The 22,453-nt window shown below is 41.2% G+C and overlaps 39 non-coding genes across 39 annotated transcripts; all 39 read left to right on the top strand.

The window, feature by feature from the left end:
- Window positions 1-45: 45 nt before the first annotated feature.
- trnas-aga (transfer RNA serine (anticodon AGA)) lies at window positions 46-127 on the top strand. The gene has a single exon. It is a non-coding gene; the product is annotated as a tRNA-Ser (tRNA).
- A 633-nt stretch (window positions 128-760) lies between these two features.
- On the top strand, window positions 761-843 carry trnal-cag (transfer RNA leucine (anticodon CAG)). The gene has a single exon. It is a non-coding gene; the product is annotated as a tRNA-Leu (tRNA).
- Window positions 844-1,114: 271 nt separating this feature from the next.
- trnas-aga (transfer RNA serine (anticodon AGA)) lies at window positions 1,115-1,196 on the top strand. The gene has a single exon. It is a non-coding gene; the product is annotated as a tRNA-Ser (tRNA).
- A 633-nt stretch (window positions 1,197-1,829) lies between these two features.
- On the top strand, window positions 1,830-1,912 carry trnal-cag (transfer RNA leucine (anticodon CAG)). Its single transcript has one exon. It is a non-coding gene; the product is annotated as a tRNA-Leu (tRNA).
- A 271-nt stretch (window positions 1,913-2,183) lies between these two features.
- On the top strand, window positions 2,184-2,265 carry trnas-aga (transfer RNA serine (anticodon AGA)). Its single transcript has one exon. It is a non-coding gene; the product is annotated as a tRNA-Ser (tRNA).
- Window positions 2,266-2,898: 633 nt separating this feature from the next.
- trnal-cag (transfer RNA leucine (anticodon CAG)) lies at window positions 2,899-2,981 on the top strand. Its single transcript has one exon. It is a non-coding gene; the product is annotated as a tRNA-Leu (tRNA).
- Window positions 2,982-3,252: 271 nt separating this feature from the next.
- On the top strand, window positions 3,253-3,334 carry trnas-aga (transfer RNA serine (anticodon AGA)). The gene has a single exon. It is a non-coding gene; the product is annotated as a tRNA-Ser (tRNA).
- Window positions 3,335-3,621: 287 nt separating this feature from the next.
- trnal-cag (transfer RNA leucine (anticodon CAG)) lies at window positions 3,622-3,704 on the top strand. The gene has a single exon. It is a non-coding gene; the product is annotated as a tRNA-Leu (tRNA).
- A 271-nt stretch (window positions 3,705-3,975) lies between these two features.
- Window positions 3,976-4,057, top strand: trnas-aga (transfer RNA serine (anticodon AGA)). Its single transcript has one exon. It is a non-coding gene; the product is annotated as a tRNA-Ser (tRNA).
- An 894-nt stretch (window positions 4,058-4,951) lies between these two features.
- On the top strand, window positions 4,952-5,034 carry trnal-cag (transfer RNA leucine (anticodon CAG)). Its single transcript has one exon. It is a non-coding gene; the product is annotated as a tRNA-Leu (tRNA).
- A 271-nt stretch (window positions 5,035-5,305) lies between these two features.
- On the top strand, window positions 5,306-5,387 carry trnas-aga (transfer RNA serine (anticodon AGA)). Its single transcript has one exon. It is a non-coding gene; the product is annotated as a tRNA-Ser (tRNA).
- Window positions 5,388-6,281: 894 nt separating this feature from the next.
- Window positions 6,282-6,364, top strand: trnal-cag (transfer RNA leucine (anticodon CAG)). The gene has a single exon. It is a non-coding gene; the product is annotated as a tRNA-Leu (tRNA).
- A 271-nt stretch (window positions 6,365-6,635) lies between these two features.
- trnas-aga (transfer RNA serine (anticodon AGA)) lies at window positions 6,636-6,717 on the top strand. Its single transcript has one exon. It is a non-coding gene; the product is annotated as a tRNA-Ser (tRNA).
- A 287-nt stretch (window positions 6,718-7,004) lies between these two features.
- trnal-cag (transfer RNA leucine (anticodon CAG)) lies at window positions 7,005-7,087 on the top strand. The gene has a single exon. It is a non-coding gene; the product is annotated as a tRNA-Leu (tRNA).
- A 271-nt stretch (window positions 7,088-7,358) lies between these two features.
- Window positions 7,359-7,440, top strand: trnas-aga (transfer RNA serine (anticodon AGA)). The gene has a single exon. It is a non-coding gene; the product is annotated as a tRNA-Ser (tRNA).
- Window positions 7,441-8,334: 894 nt separating this feature from the next.
- On the top strand, window positions 8,335-8,417 carry trnal-cag (transfer RNA leucine (anticodon CAG)). The gene has a single exon. It is a non-coding gene; the product is annotated as a tRNA-Leu (tRNA).
- Window positions 8,418-8,688: 271 nt separating this feature from the next.
- Window positions 8,689-8,770, top strand: trnas-aga (transfer RNA serine (anticodon AGA)). The gene has a single exon. It is a non-coding gene; the product is annotated as a tRNA-Ser (tRNA).
- Window positions 8,771-9,664: 894 nt separating this feature from the next.
- On the top strand, window positions 9,665-9,747 carry trnal-cag (transfer RNA leucine (anticodon CAG)). Its single transcript has one exon. It is a non-coding gene; the product is annotated as a tRNA-Leu (tRNA).
- Window positions 9,748-10,018: 271 nt separating this feature from the next.
- Window positions 10,019-10,100, top strand: trnas-uga (transfer RNA serine (anticodon UGA)). Its single transcript has one exon. It is a non-coding gene; the product is annotated as a tRNA-Ser (tRNA).
- An 894-nt stretch (window positions 10,101-10,994) lies between these two features.
- trnal-cag (transfer RNA leucine (anticodon CAG)) lies at window positions 10,995-11,077 on the top strand. Its single transcript has one exon. It is a non-coding gene; the product is annotated as a tRNA-Leu (tRNA).
- A 271-nt stretch (window positions 11,078-11,348) lies between these two features.
- Window positions 11,349-11,430, top strand: trnas-uga (transfer RNA serine (anticodon UGA)). Its single transcript has one exon. It is a non-coding gene; the product is annotated as a tRNA-Ser (tRNA).
- An 894-nt stretch (window positions 11,431-12,324) lies between these two features.
- On the top strand, window positions 12,325-12,407 carry trnal-cag (transfer RNA leucine (anticodon CAG)). The gene has a single exon. It is a non-coding gene; the product is annotated as a tRNA-Leu (tRNA).
- A 271-nt stretch (window positions 12,408-12,678) lies between these two features.
- trnas-uga (transfer RNA serine (anticodon UGA)) lies at window positions 12,679-12,760 on the top strand. The gene has a single exon. It is a non-coding gene; the product is annotated as a tRNA-Ser (tRNA).
- Window positions 12,761-13,654: 894 nt separating this feature from the next.
- On the top strand, window positions 13,655-13,737 carry trnal-cag (transfer RNA leucine (anticodon CAG)). Its single transcript has one exon. It is a non-coding gene; the product is annotated as a tRNA-Leu (tRNA).
- Window positions 13,738-14,008: 271 nt separating this feature from the next.
- On the top strand, window positions 14,009-14,090 carry trnas-aga (transfer RNA serine (anticodon AGA)). Its single transcript has one exon. It is a non-coding gene; the product is annotated as a tRNA-Ser (tRNA).
- A 294-nt stretch (window positions 14,091-14,384) lies between these two features.
- On the top strand, window positions 14,385-14,467 carry trnal-cag (transfer RNA leucine (anticodon CAG)). The gene has a single exon. It is a non-coding gene; the product is annotated as a tRNA-Leu (tRNA).
- Window positions 14,468-14,738: 271 nt separating this feature from the next.
- trnas-aga (transfer RNA serine (anticodon AGA)) lies at window positions 14,739-14,820 on the top strand. The gene has a single exon. It is a non-coding gene; the product is annotated as a tRNA-Ser (tRNA).
- Window positions 14,821-15,714: 894 nt separating this feature from the next.
- trnal-cag (transfer RNA leucine (anticodon CAG)) lies at window positions 15,715-15,797 on the top strand. The gene has a single exon. It is a non-coding gene; the product is annotated as a tRNA-Leu (tRNA).
- A 271-nt stretch (window positions 15,798-16,068) lies between these two features.
- Window positions 16,069-16,150, top strand: trnas-uga (transfer RNA serine (anticodon UGA)). The gene has a single exon. It is a non-coding gene; the product is annotated as a tRNA-Ser (tRNA).
- Window positions 16,151-17,044: 894 nt separating this feature from the next.
- trnal-cag (transfer RNA leucine (anticodon CAG)) lies at window positions 17,045-17,127 on the top strand. The gene has a single exon. It is a non-coding gene; the product is annotated as a tRNA-Leu (tRNA).
- A 271-nt stretch (window positions 17,128-17,398) lies between these two features.
- On the top strand, window positions 17,399-17,480 carry trnas-aga (transfer RNA serine (anticodon AGA)). The gene has a single exon. It is a non-coding gene; the product is annotated as a tRNA-Ser (tRNA).
- A 294-nt stretch (window positions 17,481-17,774) lies between these two features.
- On the top strand, window positions 17,775-17,857 carry trnal-cag (transfer RNA leucine (anticodon CAG)). The gene has a single exon. It is a non-coding gene; the product is annotated as a tRNA-Leu (tRNA).
- Window positions 17,858-18,128: 271 nt separating this feature from the next.
- trnas-uga (transfer RNA serine (anticodon UGA)) lies at window positions 18,129-18,210 on the top strand. Its single transcript has one exon. It is a non-coding gene; the product is annotated as a tRNA-Ser (tRNA).
- An 894-nt stretch (window positions 18,211-19,104) lies between these two features.
- Window positions 19,105-19,187, top strand: trnal-cag (transfer RNA leucine (anticodon CAG)). Its single transcript has one exon. It is a non-coding gene; the product is annotated as a tRNA-Leu (tRNA).
- A 271-nt stretch (window positions 19,188-19,458) lies between these two features.
- On the top strand, window positions 19,459-19,540 carry trnas-uga (transfer RNA serine (anticodon UGA)). Its single transcript has one exon. It is a non-coding gene; the product is annotated as a tRNA-Ser (tRNA).
- An 894-nt stretch (window positions 19,541-20,434) lies between these two features.
- On the top strand, window positions 20,435-20,517 carry trnal-cag (transfer RNA leucine (anticodon CAG)). The gene has a single exon. It is a non-coding gene; the product is annotated as a tRNA-Leu (tRNA).
- Window positions 20,518-20,788: 271 nt separating this feature from the next.
- Window positions 20,789-20,870, top strand: trnas-aga (transfer RNA serine (anticodon AGA)). Its single transcript has one exon. It is a non-coding gene; the product is annotated as a tRNA-Ser (tRNA).
- A 294-nt stretch (window positions 20,871-21,164) lies between these two features.
- On the top strand, window positions 21,165-21,247 carry trnal-cag (transfer RNA leucine (anticodon CAG)). The gene has a single exon. It is a non-coding gene; the product is annotated as a tRNA-Leu (tRNA).
- Window positions 21,248-21,518: 271 nt separating this feature from the next.
- Window positions 21,519-21,600, top strand: trnas-aga (transfer RNA serine (anticodon AGA)). Its single transcript has one exon. It is a non-coding gene; the product is annotated as a tRNA-Ser (tRNA).
- The last annotated feature ends 853 nt before the right edge of the window (window positions 21,601-22,453 follow it).

The following is a 22,453-nucleotide window of genomic DNA, read 5'->3' on the forward strand; positions in this document are numbered from 1 at the left end:
TTTCTGTAGGCTATGCCTGGTGGCCCATTCACTGCTGACAAGACTGTTGTCGTGGCCGAGTGGTTAAGGCGATGGACTAGAAATCCATTAGGATCTTCCTGCGCAGGTTCGAATCCTGCCGACAACGAAATTGAATTTTCTTGACCCCTCCGGAGGTTGAAGTTTAGTCGTGTTTCTTATACCAATCATATCCTCTCAGATCTCCACAAGTACATAGGGATTAGTTGTCCATTTGGGATAGGATCCCACCTCACACCTTTACACACCTGGTTATCCATCCTTCTAGCTCTATAGGCCACAGTAGCATAGGTTACAGGTTTGTAGTCAAGCCACAGATTTCAGGTGAGATCCCATGATACACTCAACAATACAACAACACGATTCTCATGAATAACCATGAAGCCATTTTCTAAGATTTCCCCCATTTTGACATGTGGACCTGTTGTCACTCTTACCCTGACGGATAGCTCCAGACACTTTTTTGGTCCTATCTGAGGCATTTTATCATTTATATCAGAATGGCCATATTCTGAGGCCAGTTTAGCGTTCATTCAATGACGATTTACTACTCTTTTCCATTGAAGGCCATATTGAGGTTAAATCAATGACTGGAGTTTTTCATTGATAAAAACAAATGACTATTGAAAGTGCAAGTCGGTATCGTGCATACATTTACTGGTCTCTGTGGTGATTGCGTTGCTGTGCCTATTTCTACTTTTACCCCATACTCTTTAACCCGATACCCAGGTACTGTGCTGTAGTCAGGATGGCCGAGCGGTCTAAGGCGCTGCGTTCAGGTCGCAGTCTCCCATGGAGGCGTGGGTTCAAATCCCACTTCTGACAGTTGTTTAGTGCCTCTCAGGAGTCATGCTGCTTAGCAGTAATAATAAGATGATGAAATAACAATTTATAATAAACACTCTCAAATGAAAACCTTCTGGAGCTGACCAAAGATCAAGGAAATTAGAAAACAGCTGTACTTAATAATGAATGAGGGGAACAATTCATTTTATTGCATTATAATGAGTTAATGAGTTACTGCATTGTCTTTCAGTTGTAAAATTATCACTTTCTGTAGGCTATGCCTGGTGGCCCATTCACTGCTGACAAGACTGTTGTCGTGGCCGAGTGGTTAAGGCGATGGACTAGAAATCCATTAGGATCTTCCTGCGCAGGTTCGAATCCTGCCGACAACGAAATTGAATTTTCTTGACCCCTCCGGAGGTTGAAGTTTAGTCGTGTTTCTTATACCAATCATATCCTCTCAGATCTCCACAAGTACATAGGGATTAGTTGTCCATTTGGGATAGGATCCCACCTCACACCTTTACACACCTGGTTATCCATCCTTCTAGCTCTATAGGCCACAGTAGCATAGGTTACAGGTTTGTAGTCAAGCCACAGATTTCAGGTGAGATCCCATGATACACTCAACAATACAACAACACGATTCTCATGAATAACCATGAAGCCATTTTCTAAGATTTCCCCCATTTTGACATGTGGACCTGTTGTCACTCTTACCCTGACGGATAGCTCCAGACACTTTTTTGGTCCTATCTGAGGCATTTTATCATTTATATCAGAATGGCCATATTCTGAGGCCAGTTTAGCGTTCATTCAATGACGATTTACTACTCTTTTCCATTGAAGGCCATATTGAGGTTAAATCAATGACTGGAGTTTTTCATTGATAAAAACAAATGACTATTGAAAGTGCAAGTCGGTATCGTGCATACATTTACTGGTCTCTGTGGTGATTGCGTTGCTGTGCCTATTTCTACTTTTACCCCATACTCTTTAACCCGATACCCAGGTACTGTGCTGTAGTCAGGATGGCCGAGCGGTCTAAGGCGCTGCGTTCAGGTCGCAGTCTCCCATGGAGGCGTGGGTTCAAATCCCACTTCTGACAGTTGTTTAGTGCCTCTCAGGAGTCATGCTGCTTAGCAGTAATAATAAGATGATGAAATAACAATTTATAATAAACACTCTCAAATGAAAACCTTCTGGAGCTGACCAAAGATCAAGGAAATTAGAAAACAGCTGTACTTAATAATGAATGAGGGGAACAATTCATTTTATTGCATTATAATGAGTTAATGAGTTACTGCATTGTCTTTCAGTTGTAAAATTATCACTTTCTGTAGGCTATGCCTGGTGGCCCATTCACTGCTGACAAGACTGTTGTCGTGGCCGAGTGGTTAAGGCGATGGACTAGAAATCCATTAGGATCTTCCTGCGCAGGTTCGAATCCTGCCGACAACGAAATTGAATTTTCTTGACCCCTCCGGAGGTTGAAGTTTAGTCGTGTTTCTTATACCAATCATATCCTCTCAGATCTCCACAAGTACATAGGGATTAGTTGTCCATTTGGGATAGGATCCCACCTCACACCTTTACACACCTGGTTATCCATCCTTCTAGCTCTATAGGCCACAGTAGCATAGGTTACAGGTTTGTAGTCAAGCCACAGATTTCAGGTGAGATCCCATGATACACTCAACAATACAACAACACGATTCTCATGAATAACCATGAAGCCATTTTCTAAGATTTCCCCCATTTTGACATGTGGACCTGTTGTCACTCTTACCCTGACGGATAGCTCCAGACACTTTTTTGGTCCTATCTGAGGCATTTTATCATTTATATCAGAATGGCCATATTCTGAGGCCAGTTTAGCGTTCATTCAATGACGATTTACTACTCTTTTCCATTGAAGGCCATATTGAGGTTAAATCAATGACTGGAGTTTTTCATTGATAAAAACAAATGACTATTGAAAGTGCAAGTCGGTATCGTGCATACATTTACTGGTCTCTGTGGTGATTGCGTTGCTGTGCCTATTTCTACTTTTACCCCATACTCTTTAACCCGATACCCAGGTACTGTGCTGTAGTCAGGATGGCCGAGCGGTCTAAGGCGCTGCGTTCAGGTCGCAGTCTCCCATGGAGGCGTGGGTTCAAATCCCACTTCTGACAGTTGTTTAGTGCATCTCAGGAGTCATGCTGCTTAGCAGTAATAATAAGATGATGAAATAACAATTTATAATAAACACTCTCAAATGAAAACCTTCTGGAGCTGACCAAAGATCAAGGAAATTAGAAAACAGCTGTACTTAATAATGAATGAGGGGAACAATTCATTTTATTGCATTATAATGAGTTAATGAGTTACTGCATTGTCTTTCAGTTGTAAAATTATCACTTTCTGTAGGCTATGCCTGGTGGCCCATTCACTGCTGACAAGACTGTTGTCGTGGCCGAGTGGTTAAGGCGATGGACTAGAAATCCATTAGGATCTTCCTGCGCAGGTTCGAATCCTGCCGACAACGAAATGGAATTTTCTTGACCCCTCCGAAGTTTAGTCGTGTTTCTTATACCAATCATATCCTCTCAGATCTCCACAAGTACATAGGGATTAGTTGTCCATTTGGGATAGGATCCCACCTCACACCTTTACACAATGACTGGAGTTTTTCATTGATAAAAACAAATGACTATTGAAAGTGCAAGTCGGTATCGTGCATACATTTACTGGTCTCTGTGGTGATTGCGTTGCTGTGCCTATTTCTACTTTTACCCCATACTCTTTAACCCGATACCCAGGTACTGTGCTGTAGTCAGGATGGCCGAGCGGTCTAAGGCGCTGCGTTCAGGTCACAGTCTCCCATGGAGGCGTGGGTTCAAATCCCACTTCTGACAGTTGTGTAGTGCCTCTCAGGAGTCATGATGCTTAACAGTAATAATAAGATGATGAAATAACAATTTATAATAAACACTCTCAAATGAAAACCTTCTGGAGCTGACCAAAGATCAAGGAAATTAGAAAACAGCTGTACTTAATAATGAATGAGGGGAACGATTCATTTTATTGCATTATAATGAGTTAATGAGTTACTGCATTGTCTTTCATTTGTAAAATTATCACTTTCTGTAGGCTATGCCTGGTGGCCCATTCACTGCTGACAAGACTGTTGTCGTGGCCGAGTGGTTAAGGCGATGGACTAGAAATACATTAGGATCTTCCTGCGCAGGTTCGAATCCTGCCGACAACGAAATTCAATTTTCTTGACCCCTCCGGAGGTTGAAGTTTAGTCGTGTTTCTTATACCAATCATATCCTCTCAGATCTCCACAAGTACATAGGGATTAGTTGTCCATTTGGGATAGGATCCCACCTCACACCTTTACACACCTGGTTATCCATCCTTCTAGCTCTATAGGCCACAGTAGCATAGGTTACAGGTTTGTAGTCAAGCCACAGATTTCAGGTGAGATCCCATGATACACTCAACAATACAACAACACGATTCTCATGAATAATCATTTAGCCATTTTCTAAGATTTCCCCCATTTTGACATGTGGAAACCTGTTGTCACTCTTACCCTGACGGATAGCTCCAGACACTTTTTTGGTCCTATCTGAGGCATTTTTAAATTCATGTCAAAATGGCCATATTCTGAAGACACTCTTAAAGTCTGCAGGGTAATCGAACTGGCCACATCTAAAGTCAAGCCACAGGTCACAGGTGAGCTGCCTTGTTAAACCCTAAAAATAAATAATAACACGATTGCGTTGAAAATACCCATTAAGCCATTTGTTAAGATTTCCCCCATGTGGACCTGTTGTCACGCTTACCCTGATGATTGCTGATATTTACAGACACTTTTTCAGTCTTATCTGAGGAATTTTATCATTTATATCAGAATGGCCATATTCTGAGGCCAGTTTAGCGTTCATTCAATGACGATTTACTACTCTTTTCCATTGAAGGCCATATTGAGGTTAAATCAATGACTGGAGTTTTTCATTGATAAAAACAAATGACTATTGAAAGTGCAAGTCGGTATCGTGCATACATTTACTGGTCTCTGTGGTGATTGCGTTGCTGTGCCTATTTCTACTTTTACCCCATACTCTTTAACCCGATACCCAGGTACTGTGCTGTAGTCAGGATGGCCGAGCGGTCTAAGGCGCTGCGTTCAGGTCGCAGTCTCCCATGGAGGCGTGGGTTCAAATCCCACTTCTGACAGTTGTTTAGTGCCACTCAGGAGTCATGCTGCTTAGCAGTAATAATAAGATGATGAAATAACAATTTATAATAAACACTCTCAAATGAAAACCTTCTGGAGCTGACCAAAGATCAAGGAAATTAGAAAACAGCTGTACTTAATAATGAATGAGGGGAACAATTCATTTTATTGCATTATAATGAGTTAATGAGTTACTGCATTGTCTTTCATTTGTAAAATTATCACTTTCTGTAGGCTATGCCTGGTGGCCCATTCACTGCTGACAAGACTGTTGTTGTGGCCGAGTGGTTAAGGCGATGGACTAGAAATCCATTAGGATCTTCCTGCACAGGTGCGAATCCTGCCGACAACGAAATGGAATTTTCTTGACCCCTCCGGAGGTTGAAGTTTAGTCGTGTTTCTTGTACCAATCATATCCTCTCAGATCTCCACAAGTACATAGGGATTAGTTGTCCATTTGGGATAGGATCCCACCTCACACCTTTACACACCTGGTTATCCATCCTTCTAGCTCTATAGGCCACAGTAGCATAGGTTACAGGTTTGTAGTCAAGCCACAGATTTCAGGTGAGATCCCATGATATACTCAACAATACAACAACACGATTCTCATGAATAACCATTAAGCCATTTTCTAAGATTTCCCCCATTTTGACATGTGGAAACCTGTTGTCACTCTTACCCTGACGGATAGCTCCAGACACTTTTTTGGTCCTATCTGAGGCATTTTTAAATTCATGTCAAAATGGCCATATTCTGAAGACACTCTTAAAGTCTGCAGGGTAATCGAACTGGCCACATCTAAAGTCAAGCCACAGGTCACAGGTGAGCTGCCTTGTTAAACCCTAAAAATAAATAATAACACGATTGCGTTGAAAATACCCATTAAGCCATTTGTTAAGATTTCCCCCATGTGGACCTGTTGTCACTCTTACCCTGATGATTGCTGATATTTACAGACACTTTTTCAGTCTTATCTGAGGAATTTTATCATTTATATCAGAATGGCCATATTCTGAGGCCAGTTTAGCGTTCATTCAATGACGATTTACTACTCTTTTCCATTGAAGGCCATATTGAGGTTAAATCAATGACTGGAGTTTTTCATTGATAAAAACAAATGACTATTGAAAGTGCAAGTCGGTATCGTGCATACATTTACTGGTCTCTGTGGTGATTGCGTTGCTGTGCCTATTTCTACTTTTACCCCATACTCTTTAACCCGATACCCAGGTACTGTGCTGTAGTCAGGATGGCCGAGCGGTCTAAGGCGCTGCGTTCAGGTCGCAGTCTCCCATGGAGGCGTGGTTTCAAATCCCACTTCTGACAGTTGTTTAGTGCCTCTCAGGAGTCATGCTGCTTAGCAGTAATAATAAGATGATGAAATAACAATTTATAATAAACACTCTCAAATGAAAACCTTCTGGAGCTGACCAAAGATCAAGGAAATTAGAAAACAGCTCTACTTAATAATGAATGAGGGGAACAATTCATTTTATTGCATTATAATGAGTTAATGAGTTACTGCATTGTCTTTCAGTTGTAAAATTATCACTTTCTGTAGGCTACGCCTGGTGGCCCATTCACTGCTGACCAGACTGTTGTCGTGGCCGAGTGGTTAAGGCGATGGCCTAGAAATCCATTAGGATCTTCCTGCGCAGGTTCGAATCCTGCCGACAACGAAATGGAATTTTCTTGACCCCTCCGAAGTTTAGTCGTGTTTCTTATACCAATCATATCCTCTCAGATCTCCACAAGTACATAGGGATTAGTTGTCCATTTGGGATAGGATCCCACCTCACACCTTTACACAATGACTGGAGTTTTTCATTGATAAAAACAAATGACTATTGAAAGTGCAAGTCGGTATCGTGCATACATTTACTGGTCTCTGTGGTGATTGCGTTGCTGTGCCTATTTCTACTTTTACCCCATACTCTTTAACCCGATACCCAGGTACTGTGCTGTAGTCAGGATGGCCGAGCGGTCTAAGGCGCTGCGTTCAGGTCACAGTCTCCCATGGAGGCGTGGGTTCAAATCCCACTTCTGACAGTTGTGTAGTGCCTCTCAGGAGTCATGATGCTTAGCAGTAATAATAAGATGATGAAATAACAATTTATAATAAACACTCTCAAATGAAAACCTTCTGGAGCTGACCAAAGATCAAGGAAATTAGAAAACAGCTGTACTTAATAATGAATGAGGGGAACGATTCATTTTATTGCATTATAATGAGTTAATGAGTTACTGCATTGTCTTTCATTTGTAAAATTATCACTTTCTGTAGGCTATGCCTGGTGGCCCATTCACTGCTGACAAGACTGTTGTCGTGGCCGAGTGGTTAAGGCGATGGACTAGAAATACATTAGGATCTTCCTGCGCAGTTTCGAATCCTGCCGACAACGAAATTCAATTTTCTTGACCCCTCCGGAGGTTGAAGTTTAGTCGTGTTTCTTATACCAATCATATCCTCTCAGATCTCCACAAGTACATAGGGATTAGTTGTCCATTTGGGATAGGATCCCACCTCACACCTTTACACACCTGGTTATCCATCCTTCTAGCTCTATAGGCCACAGTAGCATAGGTTACAGGTTTGTAGTCAAGCCACAGATTTCAGGTGAGATCCCATGATACACTCAACAATACAACAACACGATTCTCATGAATAATCATTTAGCCATTTTCTAAGATTTCCCCCATTTTGACATGTGGAAACCTGTTGTCACTCTTACCCTGACGGATAGCTCCAGACACTTTTTTGGTCCTATCTGAGGCATTTTTAAATTCATGTCAAAATGGCCATATTCTGAAGACACTCTTAAAGTCTGCAGGGTAATCGAACTGGCCACATCTAAAGTCAAGCCACAGGTCACAGGTGAGCTGCCTTGTTAAACCCTAAAAATAAATAATAACACGATTGCGTTGAAAATACCCATTAAGCCATTTGTTAAGATTTCCCCCATGTGGACCTGTTGTCACGCTTACCCTGATGATTGCTGATATTTACAGACACTTTTTCAGTCTTATCTGAGGAATTTTATCATTTATATCAGAATGGCCATATTCTGAGGCCAGTTTAGCGTTCATTCAATGACGATTTACTACTCTTTTCCATTGAAGGCCATATTGAGGTTAAATCAATGACTGGAGTTTTTCATTGATAAAAACAAATGACTATTGAAAGTGCAAGTCGGTATCGTGCATACATTTACTGGTCTCTGTGGTGATTGCGTTGCTGTGCCTATTTCTACTTTTACCCCATACTCTTTAACCCGATACCCAGGTACTGTGCTGTAGTCAGGATGGCCGAGCGGTCTAAGGCGCTGCGTTCAGGTCGCAGTCTCCCATGGAGGCGTGGGTTCAAATCCCACTTCTGACAGTTGTTTAGTGCCTCTCAGGAGTCATGCTGCTTAGCAGTAATAATAAGATGATGAAATAACAATTTATAATAAACACTCTCAAATGAAAACCTTCTGGAGCTGACCAAAGATCAAGGAAATTAGAAAACAGCTGTACTTAATAATGAATGAGGGGAACAATTCATTTTATTGCATTATAATGAGTTAATGAGTTACTGCATTGTCTTTCAGTTGTAAAATTATCACTTTCTGTAGGCTACGCCTGGTGGCCCATTCACTGCTGACCAGACTGTTGTCGTGGCAGAGTGGTTAAGGCGATGGACTAGAAATCCATTAGGATCTTCCTGCGCAGGTTCGAATCCTGCCGACAACGAAATGGAATTTTCTTGACCCCTCCGGAGGTTGAAGTTTAGTCGTGTTTCTTATACCAATCATATCCTCTCAGATCTCCACAAGTACATAGGGATTAGTTGTCCATTTGGGATAGGATCCCACCTCACACCTTTACACACCTGGTTATCCATCCTTCTAGCTCTATAGGCCACAGTAGCATAGGTTACAGGTTTGTAGTCAAGCCACAGATTTCAGGTGAGATCCCATGATACACTCAACAATACAACAACACGATTCTCATGAATAACCATTAAGCCATTTTCTAAGATTTCCCCCATTTTGACATGTGGAAACCTGTTGTCACTCTTACCCTGACGGATAGCTCCAGACACTTTTTTGGTCCTATCTGAGGCATTTTTAAATTCATGTCAAAATGGCCATATTCTGAAGACACTCTTAAAGTCTGCAGGGTAATCGAACTGGCCACATCTAAAGTCAAGCCACAGGTCACAGGTGAGCTGCCTTGTTAAACCCTAAAAATAAATAATAACACGATTGCGTTGAAAATACCCATTAAGCCATTTGTTAAGATTTCCCCCATGTGGACCTGTTGTCACTCTTACCCTGATGATTGCTGATATTTACAGACACTTTTTCAGTCTTATCTGAGGAATTTTATCATTTATATCAGAATGGCCATATTTTGAGGCCAGTTTAGCGTTCATTCAATGACGATTTACTACTCTTTTCCATTGAAGGCCATATTGAGGTTAAATCAATGACTGGAGTTTTTCATTGATAAAAACAAATGACTATTGAAAGTGCAAGTCGGTATCGTGCATACATTTACTGGTCTCTGTGGTGATTGCGTTGCTGTGCCTATTTCTACTTTTACCCCATACTCTTTAACCCGATACCCAGGTACTGTGCTGTTGTCAGGATGGCCGAGTGGTCTAAGGCGCTGCGTTCAGGTCGCAGTCTCCCTTGGAGGCGTGGGTTCAAATCCCACTTCTGACAGTTGTTTAGTGCCTCTCAGGAGTCATGCTGCTTAGCAGTAATAATAAGATGATGAAATAACAATTTATAATAAACACTCTCAAATGAAAACCTTCTGGAGCTGACCAAAGATCAAGGAAATTAGAAAACAGCTGTACTTAATAATGAATGAGGGGAACAATTCATTTTATTGCATTATAATGAGTTAATGAGTTACTGCATTGTCTTTCATTTGTAAAATTATCACTTTCTGTAGGCTATGCCTGGTGGCCCATTCACTGCTGACAAGACTGTTGTTGTGGCCGAGTGGTTAAGGCGATGGACTTGAAATCCATTAGGATCTTCCTGCGCAGGTTCGAATCCTGCCGACAACGATATTGAATTTTCTTGACCCCTCCGGAGGTTGAAGTTTAGTCGTGTTTCTTATACCAATCATATCCTCTCAGATCTCCACAAGTACATAGGGATTAGTTGTCCATTTGGGATAGGATCCCACCTCACACCTTTACACACCTGGTTATCCATCCTTCTAGCTCTATAGGCCACAGTAGCATAGGTTACAGGTTTGTAGTCAAGCCACAGATTTCAGGTGAGATCCCATGATACACTCAACAATACAACAACACGATTCTCATGAATAATCATTAAGCCATTTTCTAAGATTTCCCCCATTTTGACATGTGGAAACCTGTTGTCACTCTTACCCTGACGGATAGCTCCAGACACTTTTTTGGTCCTATCTGAGGCATTTTTAAATTCATGTCAAAATGGCCATATTCTGAAGACACTCTTAAAGTCTGCAGGGTAATCGAACTGGCCACATCTAAAGTCAAGCCACAGGTCACAGGTGAGCTGCCTTGTTAAACCCTAAAAATAAATAATAACACGATTGCGTTGAAAATACCCATTAAGCCATTTGTTAAGATTTCCCCCATGTGGACCTGTTGTCACGCTTACCCTGATGATTGCTGATATTTACAGACACTTTTTCAGTCTTATCTGAGCAATTTTATCATTTATATCAGAATGGCAATATTCTGAGGCCAGTTTAGCGTTCATTCAATGACGATTTACTACTCTTTTCCATTGAAGGCCATATTGAGGTTAAATCAATGACTGGAGTTTTTCATTGATAAAAACAAATGACTATTGAAAGTGCAAGTCGGTATCGTGCATACATTTACTGGTCTCTGTGGTGATTGCGTTGCTGTGCCTATTTCTACTTTTACCCCATACTCTTTAACCCGATACCCAGGTACTGTGCTGTAGTCAGAATGGCCGAGCGGTCTAAGGCGCTGCGTTCAGGTCGCAGTCTCCCATGGAGGCGTGGGTTCAAATCCCACTTCTGACAGTTGTTTAGTGCCTCTCAGGAGTCATACTGCTTAGCAGTAATAATAAGATGATGAAATAACAATTTATAATAAACACTCTCAAATTAAAACCTTCTGGAGCTGACCAAAGATCAAGGAAATTAGAAAACAGCTGTACTTAATAATGAATGAGGGGAACAATTCATTTTATTGCATTATAATGAGTTAATGAGTTACTGCATTGTCTTTCATTTGTAAAATTATCACTTTCTGTAGGCTATGCCTGGTGGCCCATTCACTGCTGACAAGACTGTTGTTGTGGCCGAGTGGTTAAGGCGATGGACTTGAAATCCATTAGGATCTTCCTGCGCAGGTTCGAATCCTGCCGACAACGATATTGAGTTTTCTTGACCCCTCCGGAGGTTGAAGTTTAGTCGTGTTTCTTATACCAATCATATCCTCTCAGATCTCCACAAGTACATAGGGATTAGTTGTCCATTTGGGATAGGATCCCACCTCACACCTTTACACACCTGGTTATCCATCCTTCTAGCTCTATAGGCCACAGTAGCATAGGTTACAGGTTTGTAGTCAAGCCACAGATTTCAGGTGAGATCCCATGATACACTCAACAATACAACAACACGATTCTCATGAATAATCATTAAGCCATTTTCTAAGATTTCCCCCATTTTGACATGTGGAAACCTGTTGTCACTCTTACCCTGACGGATAGCTCCAGACACTTTTTTGGTCCTATCTGAGGCATTTTTAAATTCATGTCAAAATGGCCATATTCTGAAGACACTCTTAAAGTCTGCAGGGTAATCGAACTGGCCACATCTAAAGTCAAGCCACAGGTCACAGGTGAGCTGCCTTGTTAAACCCTAAAAATAAATAATAACACGATTGCGTTGAAAATACCCATTAAGCCATTTGTTAAGATTTCCCCCATGTGGACCTGTTGTCACGCTTACCCTGATGATTGCTGATATTTACAGACACTTTTTCAGTCTTATCTGAGCAATTTTATCATTTATATCAGAATGGCAATATTCTGAGGCCAGTTTAGCGTTCATTCAATGACGATTTACTACTCTTTTCCATTGAAGGCCATATTGAGGTTAAATCAATGACTGGAGTTTTTCATTGATAAAAACAAATGACTATTGAAAGTGCAAGTCGGTATCGTGCATACATTTACTGGTCTCTGTGGTGATTGCGTTGCTGTGCCTATTTCTACTTTTACCCCATACTCTTTAACCCGATACCCAGGTACTGTGCTGTAGTCAGGATGGCCGAGCGGTCTAAGGCGCTGCGTTCAGGTCGCAGTCTCCCATGGAGGCGTGGGTTCAAATCCCACTTCTGACAGTTGTTTAGTGCCTCTCAGGAGTCATGCTGCTTAGCAGTAATAATAAGATGATGAAATAACAATTTATAATAAACACTCTCAAATTAAAACCTTCTGGAGCTGACCAAAGATCAAGGAAATTAGAAAACAGCTGTACTTAATAATGAATGAGGGGAACAATTCATTTTATTGCATTATAATGAGTTAATGAGTTACTGCATTGTCTTTCATTTGTAAAATTATCACTTTCTGTAGGCTATGCCTGGTGGCCCATTCACTGCTGACAAGACTGTTGTTGTGGCCGAGTGGTTAAGGCGATGGACTTGAAATCCATTAGGATCTTCCTGCGCAGGTTCGAATCCTGCCGACAACGATATTGAATTTTCTTGACCCCTCCGGAGGTTGAAGTTTAGTCGTGTTTCTTATACCAATCATATCCTCTCAGATCTCCACAAGTACATAGGGATTAGTTGTCCATTTGGGATAGGATCCCACCTCACACCTTTACACACCTGGTTATCCATCCTTCTAGCTCTATAGGCCACAGTAGCATAGGTTACAGGTTTGTAGTCAAGCCACAGATTTCAGGTGAGATCCCATGATACACTCAACAATACAACAACACGATTCTCATGAATAATCATTAAGCCATTTTCTAAGATTTCCCCCATTTTGACATGTGGAAACCTGTTGTCACTCTTACCCTGACGGATAGCTCCAGACACTTTTTTGGTCCTATCTGAGGCATTTTTAAATTCATGTCAAAATGGCCATATTCTGAAGACACTCTTAAAGTCTGCAGGGTAATCGAACTGGCCACATCTAAAGTCAAGCCACAGGTCACAGGTGAGCTGCCTTGTTAAACCCTAAAAATAAATAATAACACGATTGCGTTGAAAATACCCATTAAGCCATTTGTTAAGATTTCCCCCATGTGGACCTGTTGTCACTCTTACCCTGATGATTGCTGATATTTACAGACACTTTTTCAGTCTTATCTGAGGAATTTTATCATTTATATCAGAATGGCAATATTCTGAGGCCAGTTTAGCGTTCATTCAATGACGATTTACTACTCTTTTCCATTGAAGGCCATATTGAGGTTAAATCAATGACTGGAGTTTTTCATTGATAAAAACAAATGACTATTGAAAGTGCAAGTCGGTATCGTGCATACATTTACTGGTCTCTGTGGTGATTGCGTTGCTGTGCCTATTTCTACTTTTACCCCATACTCTTTAACCCGATACCCAGGTACTGTGCTGTAGTCAGGATGGCCGAGCGGTCTAAGGCGCTGCGTTCAGGTCGCAGTCTCCCATGGAGGCGTGGGTTCAAATCCCACTTCTGACAGTTGTTTAGTGCCTCTCAGGAGTCATGCTGCTTAGCAGTAATAATAAGATGATGAAATAACAATTTATAATAAACACTCTCAAATGAAAACCTTCTGGAGCTGACCAAAGATCAAGGAAATTAGAAAACAGCTCTACTTAATAATGAATGAGGGGAACAATTCATTTTATTGCATTATAATGAGTTAATGAGTTACTGCATTGTCTTTCAGTTGTAAAATTATCACTTTCTGTAGGCTACGCCTGGTGGCCCATTCACTGCTGACCAGACTGTTGTCGTGGCCGAGTGGTTAAGGCGATGGACTAGAAATCCATTAGGATCTTCCTGCGCAGGTTTGAATCCTGCCGACAACGAAATGGAATTTTCTTGACCCCTCCGGAGGTTGAAGTTTAGTCGTGTTTCTTATACCAATCATATCCTCTCAGATCTCCACAAGTACATAGGGATTAGTTGTCCATTTGGGATAGGATCCCACCTCACACCTTTACACAATGACTGGAGTTTTTCATTGATAAAAACAAATGACTATTGAAAGTGCAAGTCGGTATCGTGCATACATTTACTGGTCTCTGTGGTGATTGCGTTGCTGTGCCTATTTCTACTTTTACCCCATACTCTTTAACCCGATACCCAGGTACTGTGCTGTAGTCAGGATGGCCGAGCGGTCTAAGGCGCTGCGTTCAGGTCACAGTCTCCCATGGAGGCGTGGTTTCAAATCCCACTTCTGACAGTTGTGTAGTGCCTCTCAGGAGTCATGATGCTTAGCAGTAATAATAAGATGATGAAATAACAATTTATAATAAACACTCTCAAATGAAAACCTTCTGCAGCTGACCAAAGATCAAGTAAATTAGAAAACAGCTGTACTTAATAATGAATGAGGGGAACGATTCATTTTATTGCATTATAATGAGTTAATGAGTTACTGCATTGTCTTTCATTTGTAAAATTATCACTTTCTGTAGGCTATGCCTGGTGGCCCATTCACTGCTGACAAGACTGTTGTCGTGGCCGAGTGGTTAAGGCGATGGACTAGAAATCCATTAGGATCTTCCTGCGCAGGTTCGAATCCTGCCGACAACGAAATTCAATTTTCTTGACCCCTCCGGAGGTTGAAGTTTAGTCGTGTTTCTTATACCAATCATATCCTCTCAGATCTCCACAAGTACATAGGGATTAGTTGTCCATTTGGGATAGGATCCCACCTCACACCTTTACACACCTGGTTATCCATCCTTCTAGCTCTATAGGCCACAGTAGCATAGGTTACAGGTTTGTAGTCAAGCCACAGATTTCAGGTGAGATCCCATGATACACTCAACAATACAACAACACGATTCTCATGAATAATCATTTAGCCATTTTCTAAGATTTCCCCCATTTTGACATGTGGAAACCTGTTGTCACTCTTACCCTGACGGATAGCTCCAGACACTTTTTTGGTCCTATCTGAGGCATTTTTAAATTCATGTCAAAATGGCCATATTCTGAAGACACTCTTAAAGTCTGCAGGGTAATCGAACTGGCCACATCTAAAGTCAAGCCACAGGTCACAGGTGAGCTGCCTTGTTAAACCCTAAAAATAAATAATAACACGATTGCGTTGAAAATACCCATTAAGCCATTTGTTAAGATTTCCCCCATGTGGACCTGTTGTCACTCTTACCCTGATGATTGCTGATATTTACAGACACTTTTTCGGTCTTATCTGAGGAATTTTATCATTTATATCAGAATGGCCATATTCTGAGGCCAGTTTAGCGTTCATTCAATGACGATTTACTACTCTTTTCCATTGAAGGCCATATTGAGGTTAAATCAATGACTGGAGTTTTTCATTGATAAAAACAAATGACTATTGAAAGTGCAAGTCGGTATCGTGCATAAATTTACTGGTCTCTGTGGTGATTGCGTTGCTGTGCCTATTTCTACTTTTTCCCCATACTCTTTATCCCGATACCCAGGTACTGTGCTGTAGTCAGGATGGCCGAGCCGTCTAAGGCGCTGCGTTCAGGTCGCAGTCTCCCATGGAGGCGTGGGTTCACATCCCACTTCTGACAGTTGTTTAGTGCCTCTCAGGAGTCATGCTGCTTAGCAGTAATAATAAGATGATGAAATAACAATTTATAATAAACACTCTCAAATTAAAACCTTCTGGAGCTGACCAAAGATCAAGGAAATTAGAAAACAGCTGTACTTAATAATGAATGAGGGGAACAATTCATTTTATTGCATTATAATGAGTTAATGAGTTACTGCATTGTCTTTCATTTGTAAAATTATCACTTTCTGTAGGCTATGCCTGGTGGCCCATTCACTGCTGACAAGACTGTTGTTGTGGCCGAGTGGTTAAGGCGATGGACTTGAAATCAATTAGGATCTTCCTGCGCAGGTTCGAATCCTGCCGACAACGATATTGAATTTTCTTGACCCCTCCGGAGGTTGAAGTTTAGTCGTGTTTCTTATACCAATCATATCCTCTCAGATCTCCACAAGTACATAGGGATTAGTTGTCCATTTGGGATAGGATCCCACCTCACACCTTTACACACCTGGTTATCCATCCTTCTAGCTCTATAGGCCACAGTAGCATAGGTTACAGGTTTGTAGTCAAGCCACAGATTTCAGGTGAGATCCCATGATACACTCAACAATACAACAACACGATTCTCATGAATAATCATTAAGCCATTTTCTAAGATTTCCCCCATTTTGACATGTGGAAACCTGTTGTCACTCTTACCCTGACGGATAGCTCCAGACACTTTTTTGGTCCTATCTGAGGCATTTTTAAATTCATGTCAAAATGGCCATATTCTGAAGACACTCTTAAAGTCTGCAGGGTAATCGAACTGGCCACATCTAAAGTCAAGCCACAGGTCACAGGTGAGCTGCCTTGTTAAACCCTAAAAATAAATAATAACACGATTGCGTTGAAAATACCCATTAAGCCATTTGTTAAGATTTCCCCCATGTGGACCTGTTGTCACGCTTACCCTGATGATTGCTGATATTTACAGACACTTTTTCAGTCTTATCTGAGGAATTTTATCATTTATATCAGAATGGCAATATTCTGAGGCCAGTTTAGCGTTCATTCAATGACGATTTACTACTCTTTTCCATTGAAGGCCATATTGAGGTTAAATCAATGACTGGAGTTTTTCATTGATAAAAACAAATGACTATTGAAAGTGTAAGTCGGTATCGTGCATACATTTACTGGTCTCTGTGGTGATTGCGTTGCTGTGCCTATTTCTACTTTTACCCCATACTCTTTAACCCGATACCCAGGTACTGTGCTGTAGTCAGGATGGCCGAGCGGTCTAAGGCGCTGCGTTCAGGTCGCAGTCTCCCATGGAGGCGTGGGTTCAAATCCCACTTCTGACAGTTGTTTAGTGCCTCTCAGGAGTCATGCTGCTTAGCAGTAATAATAAGATGATGAAATAACAATTTATAATAAACACTCTCAAATGAAAACCTTCTGGAGCTGACCAAAGATCAAGGAAATTAGAAAACAGCTCTACTTAATAATGAATGAGGGGAACAATTCATTTTATTGCATTATAATGAGTTAATGAGTTACTGCATTGTCTTTCAGTTGTAAAATTATCACTTTCTGTAGGCTACGCCTGGTGGCCCATTCACTGCTGACCAGACTGTTGTCGTGGCCGAGTGGTTAAGGCGATGGACTAGAAATCCATTAGGATCTTCCTGCGCAGGTTTGAATCCTGCCGACAACGAAATGGAATTTTCTTGACCCCTCCGGAGGTTGAAGTTTAGTCGTGTTTCTTATACCAATCATATCCTCTCAGATCTCCACAAGTACATAGGGATTAGTTGTCCATTTGGGATAGGATCCCACCTCACACCTTTACACAATGACTGGAGTTTTTCATTGATAAAAACAAATGACTATTGAAAGTGCAAGTCGGTATCGTGCATACATTTACTGGTCTCTGTGGTGATTGCGTTGCTGTGCCTATTTCTACTTTTACCCCATACTCTTTAACCCGATACCCAGGTACTGTGCTGTTGTCAGGATGGCCGAGTGGTCTAAGGCGCTGCGTTCAGGTCGCAGTCTCCCTTGGAGGCGTGGGTTCAAATCCCACTTCTGACAGTTGTTTAGTGCCTCTCAGGAGTCATGCTGCTTAGCAGTAATAATAAGATGATGAAATAACAATTTATAATAAACACTCTCAAATGAAAACCTTCTGGAGCTGACCAAAGATCAAGGAAATTAGAAAACAGCTGTACTTAATAATGAATGAGGGGAACAATTCATTTTATTGCATTATAATGAGTTAATGAGTTACTGCATTGTCTTTCATTTGTAAAATTATCACTTTCTGTAGGCTATGCCTGGTGGCCCATTCACTGCTGACAAGACTGTTGTTGTGGCCGAGTGGTTAAGGCGATGGACTTGAAATCCATTAGGATCTTCCTGCGCAGGTTCGAATCCTGCCGACAACGATATTGAATTTTCTTGACCCCTCCGGAGGTTGAAGTTTAGTCGTGTTTCTTATACCAATCATATCCTCTCAGATCTCCACAAGTACATAGGGATTAGTTGTCCATTTGGGATAGGATCCCACCTCACACCTTTACACACCTGGTTATCCATCCTTCTAGCTCTATAGGCCACAGTAGCATAGGTTACAGGTTTGTAGTCAAGCCACAGATTTCAGGTGAGATCCCATGATACACTCAACAATACAACAACACGATTCTCATGAATAATCATTAAGCCATTTTCTAAGATTTCCCCCATTTTGACATGTGGAAACCTGTTGTCACTCTTACCCTGACGGATAGCTCCAGACACTTTTTTGGTCCTATCTGAGGCATTTTTAAATTCATGTCAAAATGGCCATATTCTGAAGACACTCTTAAAGTCTGCAGGGTAATCGAACTGGCCACATCTAAAGTCAAGCCACAGGTCACAGGTGAGCTGCCTTGTTAAACCCTAAAAATAAATAATAACACGATTGCGTTGAAAATACCCATTAAGCCATTTGTTAAGATTTCCCCCATGTGGACCTGTTGTCACGCTTACCCTGATGATTGCTGATATTTACAGACACTTTTTCAGTCTTATCTGAGCAATTTTATCATTTATATCAGAATGGCAATATTCTGAGGCCAGTTTAGCGTTCATTCAATGACGATTTACTACTCTTTTCCATTGAAGGCCATATTGAGGTTAAATCAATGACTGGAGTTTTTCATTGATAAAAACAAATGACTATTGAAAGTGCAAGTCGGTATCGTGCATACATTTACTGGTCTCTGTGGTGATTGCGTTGCTGTGCCTATTTCTACTTTTACCCCATACTCTTTAACCCGATACCCAGGTACTGTGCTGTAGTCAGGATGGCCGAGCGGTCTAAGGCGCTGCGTTCAGGTCGCAGTCTCCCATGGAGGCGTGGGTTCAAATCCCACTTCTGACAGTTGTTTAGTGCCTCTCAGGAGTCATGCTGCTTAGCAGTAATAATAAGATGATGAAATAACAATTTATAATAAACACTCTCAAATTAAAACCTTCTGGAGCTGACCAAAGATCAAGGAAATTAGAAAACAGCTGTACTTAATAATGAATGAGGGGAACAATTCATTTTATTGCATTATAATGAGTTAATGAGTTACTGCATTGTCTTTCATTTGTAAAATTATCACTTTCTGTAGGCTATGCCTGGTGGCCCATTCACTGCTGACAAGACTGTTGTTGTGGCCGAGTGGTTAAGGCGATGGACTTGAAATCCATTAGGATCTTCCTGCGCAGGTTCGAATCCTGCCGACAACGATATTCAATTTTCTTGACCCCTCCGGAGGTTGAAGTTTAGTCGTGTTTCTTATACCAATCATATCCTCTCAGATCTCCACAAGTACATAGGGATTAGTTGTCCATTTGGGATAGGATCCCACCTCACACCTTTACACACCTGGTTATCCATCCTTCTAGCTCTATAGGCCACAGTAGCATAGGTTACAGGTTTGTAGTCAAGCCACAGATTTCAGGTGAGATCCCATGATACACTCAACAATACAACAACACGATTCTCATGAATAATCATTTAGCCATTTTCTAAGATTTCCCCCATTTTGACATGTGGAAACCTGTTGTCACTCTTACCCTGACGGATAGCTCCAGACACTTTTTTGGTCCTATCTGAGGCATTTTTAAATTCATGTCAAAATGGCCATATTCTGAAGACACTCTTAAAGTCTGCAGGGTAATCGAACTGGCCACATCTAAAGTCAAGCCACAGGTCACAGGTGAGCTGCCTTGTTAAACCCTAAAAATAAATAATAACACGATTGCGTTGAAAATACCCATTAAGCCATTTGTTAAGATTTCCCCCATGTGGACCTGTTGTCACGCTTACCCTGATGATTGCTGATATTTACAGACACTTTTTCAGTCTTATCTGAGGAATTTTATCATTTATATCAGAATGGCAATATTCTGAGGCCAGTTTAGCGTTCATTCAATGACGATTTACTACTCTTTTCCATTGAAGGCCATATTGAGGTTAAATCAATGACTGGAGTTTTTCATTGATAAAAACAAATGACTATTGAAAGTGTAAGTCGGTATCGTGCATACATTTACTGGTCTCTGTGGTGATTGCGTTGCTGTGCCTATTTCTACTTTTACCCCATACTCTTTAACCCGATACCCAGGTACTGTGCTGTAGTCAGGATGGCCGAGCGGTCTAAGGCGCTGCGTTCAGGTCGCAGTCTCCCATGGAGGCGTGGGTTCAAATCCCACTTCTGACAGTTGTTTAGTGCCTCTCAGGAGTCATGCTGCTTAGCAGTAATAATAAGATGATGAAATAACAATTTATAATAAACACTCTCAAATGAAAACCTTCTGGAGCTGACCAAAGATCAAGGAAATTAGAAAACAGCTCTACTTAATAATGAATGAGGGGAACAATTCATTTTATTGCATTATAATGAGTTAATGAGTTACTGCATTGTCTTTCAGTTGTAAAATTATCACTTTCTGTAGGCTACGCCTGGTGGCCCATTCACTGCTGACCAGACTGTTGTCGTGGCCGAGTGGTTAAGGCGATGGACTAGAAATCCATTAGGATCTTCCTGCGCAGGTTTGAATCCTGCCGACAACGAAATGGAATTTTCTTGACCCCTCCGGAGGTTGAAGTTTAGTCGTGTTTCTTATACCAATCATATCCTCTCAGATCTCCACAAGTACATAGGGATTAGTTGTCCATTTGGGATAGGATCCCACCTCACACCTTTACACAATGACTGGAGTTTTTCATTGATAAAAACAAATGACTATTGAAAGTGCAAGTCGGTATCGTGCATACATTTACTGGTCTCTGTGGTGATTGCGTTGCTGTGCCTATTTCTACTTTTACCCCATACTCTTTAACCCGATACCCAGGTACTGTGCTGTAGTCAGGATGGCCGAGCGGTCTAAGGCGCTGCGTTCAGGTCGCAGTCTCCCATGGAGGCGTGGGTTCAAATCCCACTTCTGACAGTTGTTTAGTGCCTCTCAGGAGTCATGCTGCTTAGCAGTAATAATAAGATGATGAAATAACAATTTATAATAAACACTCTCAAATGAAAACCTTCTGGAGCTGACCAAAGATCAAGGAAATTAGAAAACAGCTGTACTTAATAATGAATGAGGGGAACAATTCATTTTATTGCATTATAATGAGTTAATGAGTTACTGCATTGTCTTTCAGTTGTAAAATTATCACTTTCTGTAGGCTACGCCTGGTGGCCCATTCACTGCTTACCAGACTGTTGTCGTGGCAGAGTGGTTAAGGCGATGGACTAGAAATCCATTAGGATCTTCCTGCGCAGGTTCGAATCCTGCCGACAACGAAATGGAATTTTCTTGACCCCTCCGGAGGTTGAAGTTTAGTCGTGTTTCTTATACCAATCATATCCTCTCAGATCTCCACAAGTACATAGGGATTAGTTGTCCATTTGGGATAGGATCCCACCTCACACCTTTACACACCTGGTTATCCATCCTTCTAGCTCTATAGGCCACAGTAGCATAGGTTACAGGTTTGTAGTCAAGCCACAGATTTCAGGTGAGATCCCATGATACACTCAACAATACAACAACACGATTCTCATGAATAACCATTAAGCCATTTTCTAAGATTTCCCCCATTTTGACATGTGGAAACCTGTTGTCACTCTTACCCTGACGGATAGCTCCAGACACTTTTTTGGTCCTATCTGAGGCATTTTTAAATTCATGTCAAAATGGCCATATTCTGAAGACACTCTTAAAGTCTGCAGGGTAATCGAACTGGCCACATCTAAAGTCAAGCCACAGGTCACAGGTGAGCTGCCTTGTTAAACCCTAAAAATAAATAATAACACGATTGCGTTGAAAATACCCATTAAGCCATTTGTTAAGATTTCCCCCATGTGGACCTGTTGTCACTCTTACCCTGATGATTGCTGATATTTACAGACACTTTTTCAGTCTTATCTGAGGAATTTTATCATTTATATCAGAATGGCCATATTTTGAGGCCAGTTTAGCGTTCATTCAATGACGATTTACTACTCTTTTCCATTGAAGGCCATATTGAGGTTAAATCAATGACTGGAGTTTTTCATTGATAAAAACAAATGACTATTGAAAGTGCAAGTCGGTATCGTGCATACATTTACTGGTCTCTGTGGTGATTGCGTTGCTGTGCCTATTTCTACTTTT

Source organism: Oncorhynchus kisutch, unplaced genomic scaffold (genome assembly GCF_002021735.2).
Source record: "Oncorhynchus kisutch isolate 150728-3 unplaced genomic scaffold, Okis_V2 scaffold828, whole genome shotgun sequence".
Classification (NCBI taxonomy): Eukaryota; Metazoa; Chordata; class Actinopteri; order Salmoniformes; family Salmonidae; genus Oncorhynchus; species Oncorhynchus kisutch.